Source organism: Hesperophylax consimilis, chromosome 27 (genome assembly GCF_061612785.1).
Source record: "Hesperophylax consimilis isolate HC1 chromosome 27, BYU_Hcon_1.0, whole genome shotgun sequence".
Classification (NCBI taxonomy): Eukaryota; Metazoa; Arthropoda; class Insecta; order Trichoptera; family Limnephilidae; genus Hesperophylax; species Hesperophylax consimilis.
The window spans coordinates 24,225,075-24,234,540 of record NC_142862.1 but is presented as its reverse complement, the minus strand read 5'-3'; positions in this window follow the sequence as shown (position 1 = coordinate 24,234,540).

Below are 9,466 nucleotides of genomic sequence, written 5' to 3'. Positions count from 1 at the left end.
GCAAAGTTTAAGTGATACTAACAACAGTTACATTTAGTAGGTAGATATTAGGTCATTTTAATAATTAATAGGTAGATATTAGAATTGTAAAGAAAGGCAAAGAGCCAGAGGTGCGCTCTGTCGGCCAATAGGGAAAATACTGTCGCGGCCGGTAAAGCATGATTTATTAATTTTGCGCGAAGATTTTTGCGGAATTTATTCGAAACATAAGATTTGAATTTGACTAATCAGAGGGCCGAAACCGTCCAGACGTTGGCGTAGTAATAATCAGATGTTTTATCAATTTTTAATTGATTTTATTGTTGATTAATTCTTTTTCGTTAGTTAATTCTGAATTAAAATAGAACATTCAGATAATAATCAAGTACAAGGATTTATTTTAGGTTAGGTATTTATCCAAATATCTATGGTGTCAAAACTACCGACGGCAAAGTTAAGTCTGTCGAACTCTATACCCTGTTTATGACGCGACCACTCATATTATTAATCAATCTGAAGGCCATAAATCTATTTAAAAAACAAAGAAAAAAGAACGCGGTTCGAAAGCTCAGAAATGCGCGCGTTAGTCAAAATCTGTGGAATATTATTCATTTTTATCTGTGGAAACAGCTTCTGTGATAAAAGCCACTGAGTAAGCTCTGCGTAGACGGAGCGATATTAAAAATGAAATTCCCCAACTAAAAACATCTCTCGGAAAAAATAATGAATAATGTCCGTTTGTGACAGTTTTGTGACATTCTCGGAGTTATTATTTTTGTGACATGGCGGGCGAAAGTGAGCAGATGATGTTATGTTATACGACGGGTATTAACGTCAACTGAGTGTTTTATTATTATTATTATTTTTTGTGTGATATTTGAGCAGGTAATCAGTTTATTTTTCATTTGATTATAGATTGAAAATAGTCATAAATATTCGATTTCTTATGGACAAGCAAGATCTATAACAACCAACCATTAATATTAATCACATTAACATCATTAAAAGAGTTCAATACAATTTGAGGTGTATTAATTTTGGACCCTTGGAATCAATAGATTATGATTTTTTATTACATTTATCGAAATTGTTGAAGTTAAGCGACAGAAGAAAATTGTTTGATCTTGTATTTTTATATAAAACTAACTGCCGTGTATCTAGCATTGCTCGACTTTCAGTAACTTTCCATGTGTTATATATATGTTAAAGGAAATGTATGTAATCCGTCATTGTATTCAATTCCTAGGAAATGTATGTAGTTCCAAAAATCGCCCGGAAATGTGTGAAATAAATTATATTAGACACATTTCCTATGAAATCTATACATTCCCTAAATAGCAATATCGGAAACTTAAAACAATTATATTCTCGATCTCAGATGAATGTGTGTCCAAGAGTTCTTCTTGATGCAGAGGATGTACCGAGTACGGAGATTGCACTACGGTCAGTTGCTAACCTACAATCCACTGGAACCGGCCAAGGATTTAAAAAGTGCCTCTGCAAGAAGAACTGAATTGCAACAAGATGACTGTGCTATAACAAATAAACTATATTGTACTTCCAAGTGCAATTCCAGCTTACAAATAAATAGCCATATGGACTGCCTTATTTACATTTTACTTAGTATAAGAATATAAAGACTTTTACTTTAATATTGTGACATTTATAATTACTTAAATAACATACTGATTATTTACTAAATGAAAGTTTTACTTTATAAGAATATTACAAATAAAACAACGTGTTTTATTACAGAAAACATTATTTTTATACATTTCCTAATACTATATTGGAATTATATACAATTCTTAGGAAAATTAAACATTGCCCAGGATATTTATGTATTAAATAATTTTTTAAACAATATTTTATACATTTCCTAAATAGCTTTGGAATTGAATACATTTCCTGGGAGTTGTATACAATTCCTAGATATCATACATTTCTTTTGAAGACAGACGCGGATAGTGACTGTTTTATACTATTATTAAGAGATACTAATGAATTGTTACGATTAAGCATTTACTAAAAGTTTATGAGAAAACGGCCTGTAATCCCGTTTTTAGTTCATTATGATCTGGGATGTTCCGGGATGATCCCGAACGTTTCAGATGTTCTGGAATGTTGTAGAATGCTGTCGAATACTCTCGAATGATCTGGACTGTTCTAGAAATTTCTAGAGGGCGAAACTTCCAGCCTTTATATCTAAAAACGAGAACCTTTTTCATGGATGGGGGATAGAGGGCTACCACACCATATAACTTCCTTGATCGTACCGGGACTCGTTTCTGAGTTTTAGCGGCACGCACATTGTACATTTACTTTTATAATATAGATTGATTATAAATTATCAGCTGGATAGCCCTGATATATAAATGTTGATTCCCTTTCATGTTCCTACCAATAGATCAAGGTTTCTAGTATGTATTATTGTGACAATGACTACGACTTCAGGCTACAATAATTTTCAAAATACAGGGTTTTCCAATAAGAGGTGTTATTTTGATATTTAATCGTAAAAGATCAATGGTTTCGTTGCTTGTGTGGCATGCAGCGCCGTATTATTGAAAGTAAACGTTGTTCAGATCAATACCATCGAATTACGGTCATAAAAAATCATTAATCATCTCTCGATAGCGCAATTCATTCACCGTATCTGTTGCTCCAGCCTCATTTTCGAAATTTTAAGGTCCGATGACCCCGCCGGACCATAAACCGCACCAAACAGTCACACGTTGAGGATAGAGAGGCTTTTCAACAATAATTCTTGAGTTTTCCGAGCCCCAGATGCGACAATTTTGTTTGTTGACGAAGCCACCGAGGAGGAAATGGGCCTCATCACTCAAGATGATTTGCATTTGATTCACTCAAGTGAATTTTAATAATTTCAATGTGTTGTTGAAGCGTGTATTTTTATTATTGACGTAGTTTCTACTTGTCAATTGTCAAAAAATGACAGCTTTAAAAGTAACATCTACCGAAATAGCGGGCTATTTAAAATAACACCTCTTATTAGAAAACCCTGTACTTCTATTTACCATGAAATTGTTAATATACCAGGATCGTCATTTGTCGATCTTAAAAAAACGGACATTTGTTATTTGGAGGGTGAAAATAATGCTGAAGGTTAGTAGAAAATTTCCTTGAAATTATTGCACATTTTTCAAATCTACCCATTTGATCAGTTGAAACTTGCCCCTTATAAAGTGAGGTTAAGTTACGTTGGTAATATATTATAAGATAGTTGATCCGTTTCAAAGGGGAGACAGGAGCTAGTAAGAGTATTTTGTTTTAAGGGTGATCCGATGGGGAGATATATTACCGGAATCCGAGCAATCCGCCGGATCATCTGCGCCATAAATCCTTTACCAAACAAATCCCCGTGTTTTAATAAGCCAGCTCTTAGATTGAAGATTACGCAGGGAACGGTAAAAGAATTTATTTGAAGCACAAAACTAAACTAAATTAAGGTAAAACATAAAATAATCTAACGTACTAAATTTGAAAGAATCCTACAAAGCCTAACCTAACCTAAACCAATCTAAGCCAACAAAATCGTATCTAAGCAATCATTACCTTACCTAAGTTGTTTAAAATATAAATTTAACCTAGCATAAGCTAAACTAACTGAACCTAAGACCTGGGTTGTTTCAAACCTAAACCTAACCTAAGGTAACGTAACCTTAGCTAACCTAACCTAAAATAAATTAAACTAGCCTAACAGAACCTAATCTAAGCTCATGTAACCTAAACTAAAATTACCTAACCTTACCCAATCTGGGTTTTCACAAACTTAAACCTAACCAAAGATAACTTAACCTTACCTAACCTAAACTAATTGAACCTAACCTGAGCTAAACAAACCTAACTTAAACTGGGTTGTTTCAAAGCATGATGACAATAATAATAATAGGGTATTTTTTCATTGAAAAAAAAACAGAAACAACGTAAATAAAAGCATTTTTATTTTATTTTTAAATTGACGAAAAAATTTTCTACGAAGATTTAAAATGTAACATTTTGATTTGCCACCAAAACGACATGTTTATTTTGTTCGTGAATAAGCATTGTTGACGTCATTCTAACGATGTCGGTAACAACCGTCTTACCAGTCAGTAGTGTTTTTGACGTCATAATGAGGCGGCAGCGAAATGGAAGCGTTCAGGAATGTGCGGTTTCAGATCGTTTTTTATATGAATGAAAGAAAATATTAAAATTTATACACAGGTGATCAGAATTTAATTTTTTACGGTATTGTCGATGTTCATAGTTTGTGATAATAGGATAATAATAATTAATAATAATAATAATAATTCAGGAATGTGTTGATTATAATGATTAATTATAATTATAGTTATTAATTATAATTAATTAATAATAATGTTCATAGTTTGTGATAATACCGCATTGTGTTATTTTAATAGCGCTGTTTTTGTAAGAACAGAGAATAGAGAACCTATATTGGCAAAAAATTTACACATTAAATAAGTTTTTTTACTATAAAATACATGTTATTTAATTTTTTTTTAACTTAGGACTGAACCTTTCTACGCTGGAGGCAATCGCGCTAACGAATCTACATTTATTTCGTATGTTAACTGCTGTAATGCGTATATGTCCGCCTTATTGCCACCAATTTAATATAATGCATTGTCATCAACAACAAGTCTCTCTGCCAAGTTTCAGCTCGATCGGATGTTGTAAAATGGATTAATTTTCCCTTCAGAGATTTGAATTCATTCATTTATTCTTTTAAATTTTTTTTTTTTTTAAATAAATTTAAAATAAATCAATTTTAATAATATTATAATAATTATTAAGTTCTGCAAGTATTTCTGTTATTTTTACAGTTTTTAATGTGACAGCTGTTTCGGCTTTTGAGGCCATTATCAAACTGTGGATATGTCCACACGGCGACGACTTATTTATATGATTTTATTTATCCCCACTCATTTAAATTTCTATAATGTTCAAAAATGATTCATTAAGATTTGGAATAACCAAAATATTTGAGAAACCAGCAGTGTTTGCACACCTGTTAAAATTAATGACCTAAGGTTTTTCTTAATTGTTGGTACGTGGGTGATTATGTTAAGGAATTATATTTTTTGGGTTTTTTGAAAATATTAAGCAGGGGAGAATTGATCATTTTTGTTTGATTATTTAACAGAAATACTTGCAGAACTTAATAATTATTATAACATTATTAAATTTGATTTATTTTAAATTTATTAAAAAAAATTAAATGCATTTCTACGAATTAAACAACAAAACAAAAAATAAAAAAATAACAAAAATAAAAAAAATAAAAAATAAATCATTTATTCATTTATTCCCGAAAAAAATTTAAATAGATGAATTTAATAAAAAAAATAATTACGTAATTTTCTTTTTGTTCGTAAGAAATGTTCAACCCTATAGGGATTAAGAGAACCTTTTGTACATGATTTCATTGCTATTTTTATCCACAATACATTTTGATTTATGTAACGTATCATTTTATGCAACATCAGTTCCCTAACGACGTGATACCAATGTTACACGTCATCTATCGTTTCATCTTACACCATTACCGGAGGTTCGGTAATCAAGGGATAGTAAATAAGTCTCCCGTTCCTCTAAAGATGGCCTATCTTCTATCTAGTTTCTAGTACTAGTTTCTGCCGTTATTTATGAAGCCATTATCCAACACAAGGCGCCGCTTGAGACGGCTCCCAAGTTATGTGTCCCATTTGGCTGGAGACCCCGGGAATCATTAATGTACTGTTATTGAGATCGCTTCTGAATAATCTGCCGGATAATGGACTCACTGAATCAACAATAAATATTATATTTAAGGCGATGCACTACGTCGTGTAATATTTTGAATCGAGCTACTATCAATAACACACCTTACGTAGATGGCGATAAGGCTTAAATTCCCGCTTCACGCCATCTACCTGTTTTGATTTATGCAAGAAAAAAACATTGCCAAAAAGTGCCTTTTATTTTATTTTGTGGATGTTCAAGCACAAATATTTGAATTTATTCGATCATTTTATAAATAACTTAATTTGCCACATTTTACAATAAAACCATAACCGAAAATGGGTTCTTAAGTAGGAGATTTTGAACTTTAAAGCAGTTTTCATAGGCCTTATAAATTATTTTTTTCTGGGCTTATAAAAAGACTTATCTAAAAAGTACTCGATTATTTCAAAGGCCAAAATGTATTCTACTCGCAGTATTTAATTAAAGCATCTGAAAAATTTCTAGGCGAACAAATTTTCAAACCAAAAATTCATGATTTTAAATTACTACGTAGTGCATCGCCTTAAGTGTCAATGTAAACAGTTCAGTTAAAATTTACTACCTCTTGGCGGACGTTCAAGAGTTAACGTGACATAACTATATGTAGTATCTATATGTTATCTATATTCTAGTTAGTACCTATATAGTGACGTACGTAAAATACAATAAGTAAATGAATATTTAAAAAAACATGTACTGTAAAGGATTTATTTGATTTTTAACCCAGCTAGGTTTTTACATAGATCATATGAACAGAATACACCTAATGAGCTATCAAAATTTATACAAATACAATACCAAACAATCATACATCGCAGTCTGACACGGTCTTATAAAGTTATGCTATCTCATTTTGTATAACGGTTCGCCGTGATTCACACATGATTTAAACAGTGTTAGAAAGAAAAAATATTGCACTTGCAGTTTGCATTAAAAAAATACCACTGAAAAATTAACGGTTGAAAAGTATTTGTCAAGGTTTGTAAATTTTTTATTAAATATTTTTTTAGTCAACGAAAAAATGAAGTGATAATTGCTTTTGTAATGCCATTGTCTAATCAACTATGTTTTTCAGTTGTATGTAAAGTAATAATTACAGTTAACATGATAAAAACTATCGGTAAGCGACTTTGAAAACTTTATCTTTGTTTGCGTTCACAATTTTACTATTTTTAAATACGTCCATTTAAAAATACTAAAATAAAAAACAGTATTTTATCTAGTTTCAAGAATTTTTTAAAAATTTTTATATACTTTCAAAAACAGCGAATGTTTACTGAAATCGAATGTAAGGAGAAAATATTATCTCCACGCAATCCGCAATCTGATATGATTCGTTTCCAAAGAGAAGTACATTGCAAAATGTCAGTGGGTTTATGGGTTAAACCATGTGGTAATTTAAAACTGATAAACTAAACGCTTACCTATGTTAAATGATATGTTTTATGTATTATTATGCTTTTCCGGAGTTTGAAATATATGCTCCTAATAGAAGTTACGATGATACGAAATGTTTTAAAAATATTTCAATAATAAAAAAAATATAATAATTGGATGACTTGTATAACGCAGTTTTTATGCAAAATCACCTAAAGGGCGCTTTGAGAAGGCTTAAAAATGTCCAGCGCATCCGGATATTTACCGATCTTATTAAACGCTGAACATATTAACCGTCAAAAGCCCTAAAAACAAACGGTAAAGTGAAAAATGATAGAGAATAAGATGAATTAATGAATGGGCCCCGGGTAGGTACTGTAGGTAGGTACTGTAGGTAGTTACAGTAGGTAGGTACTGTAGGTAGGTACCGTTGGTAGGTACTGAAGATAGGTACTGTAGGTATGTACTGTAGGTAGGTACTGGAGATAGGTACTGTAGGTAGGTACTGTAGGTAGGTACTGTAGGTAGGTACTGTAGGTAGGTAATATAGGTAGGTACTGTAAGTAGGTACTGTAGGTAGGTAATATAGGTAGGTACTGTAGGTAGATAATCAAGAAGTGTGCAGATTATTATAGTTTATCTTATGTTTGTATTAATGGAGCTGGGAGGAGAAAGGAAACTGATGTCAACGGTCCCGCAGAGACCTAAGGCCATGAATCATATGAAATAATGATTAATCCCCATTGTTACATTACATTATTTATCATTATTATTTTGGAAGTATATTTTCTGGTATATCATTATCTAGTATAAGCACAGGTCTTCTGAATACTAGATAATGGAGTCACGTAGGTTGTTACAGGTTTTAGTAGGTTACGTTTATTTATCAATCTCAATTTCAATGATGTTAGTAGTTCTTACAAATACGATCATTTTTCTAGATTACTCGACTACGGGAAAATAATTCGACTACAAATTTGGAGGTCCCGGGTTCATATCCCGGCGTGCGCAAGCAATTTTTTTTTCTCAGTAACACCTCAACTTGTAATATTTAATCCATGAAAACAATATTAGTTTCTCTCAAACGAAACAAACTTTTTTTCTGTTTCAAATTTTTCGCTAATATTGTCTTCAATGATTTATTTTATTTATTACTTGACAAGTCAAAAAATACTTCACCAACAAATGAAGATATAATATGTCTCGACGCCATCTAGTGAAAAATTTAGCACTAACAAAGCCTTTCCTACAAAAATAAAGTTGGTTGTTTACAGTTGGAAAAAATATAGTAAGCAGAAATTGTTGATTGATGTACTAGTACATATTGAATTATTTGGCGGGTTGTAATAAGCCGACATAGCTCAGTGGTTTTAGAGCACCTAACTGGACATCAGAAAGTACGGGTTCAATTCCCGTTAGCGGCATTTATTTTAACTCGGGAGATATTTTCAATTTGTAATGATATTTCAGGCGACTAATTATTGCTTATAATTATTTGCTATTTTATTTAATTAAAATGTGTTATTTCATATTTAATTATATAAAATAATATATGATATACTAGCGGCACGTGCCAGAGTAGTAAATACCCTCAGTATAGCCCTGGTGAAAGATCACCTTTCAGATTTGCTTGTAATAGCTTTAGCCGTGTTTGGTGACCAGATTTGAATAGCTAAGCACTTTTTTACCCTCATATTTCACATCTCCTTCCCCTTTGCACAAATGTTCAGCCACATAACGTACCCCAATTGGTGATACCATAATCCCCTTGAATCTTGTTATTCAGATGAAAAAGTTCAAAAAAATTTAAAAATGTTTTTAATTTTAATAATTCTAATAAGCATGTTATTGATCAGATCATAAGGACACAATCGGCAGTGGACTAAATAATATTACACAAGAAGTGCCTTCCTAAATAGGACATCTGTTTAAAAAATGTGATGTATGGTAATAAGTTGAATATTTAAGCGATAGATGGCGCTAGTCATAAAGCTTACTCCAGAGTCCGACAGATGTCGCTAGAGTGTAACAATTTCTTGTGAGATGAGATTGACAGACAACAAGCTTCTCGAACCAGATAATTATCAACCCTCGGGTAGTGTAGCTAAATACAGACCTATTATTTGTAACGTAAATAAACACAATTATAAGCAGAACCTTGTACTTTTTAACAAAGAGTTCCCAACCCTTAAATCTGCTTACTAAGAGAGATATAACAAATAATGAATTGACATTTTGTCCCACTAACATTTCTCAGAATTTGCCTGAAATCGTAGATCTCTATCCCATTTGAATTTCGAAAACACAGTTTTATATAGAA